Here is a 324-nt window from a genome sequence, read left to right on the forward strand (position 1 = left end):
GCTGCTGCTGCTGTTGCTGCTGCTGCTGCTGCTGCTGCTGATGATGATGATGATGATAATGATGATGATGATGATGGTTATGCTAGGCTGAAAATGTGCACCAACTGAAATATATTCAGCACAGAAATTGTACGTTGATTTCCAATTAACCGATCAGGGAAAGGCTTTGACTAGTGATACAAATTTACATATGCACACACGCACACACACACACACACACACGCACGCAGAGGCACACATATATGGAGTTGTGTGTTTGCGTGTGTATATATTCGTGTATGTGGACAGGTTTAGATAGACATATAAATGCATATAAATGTGTGC

The sequence above is a fragment of the Octopus bimaculoides genome, chromosome 9 (assembly GCF_001194135.2).
Source record: "Octopus bimaculoides isolate UCB-OBI-ISO-001 chromosome 9, ASM119413v2, whole genome shotgun sequence".
Classification (NCBI taxonomy): domain Eukaryota; kingdom Metazoa; phylum Mollusca; class Cephalopoda; order Octopoda; family Octopodidae; genus Octopus; species Octopus bimaculoides.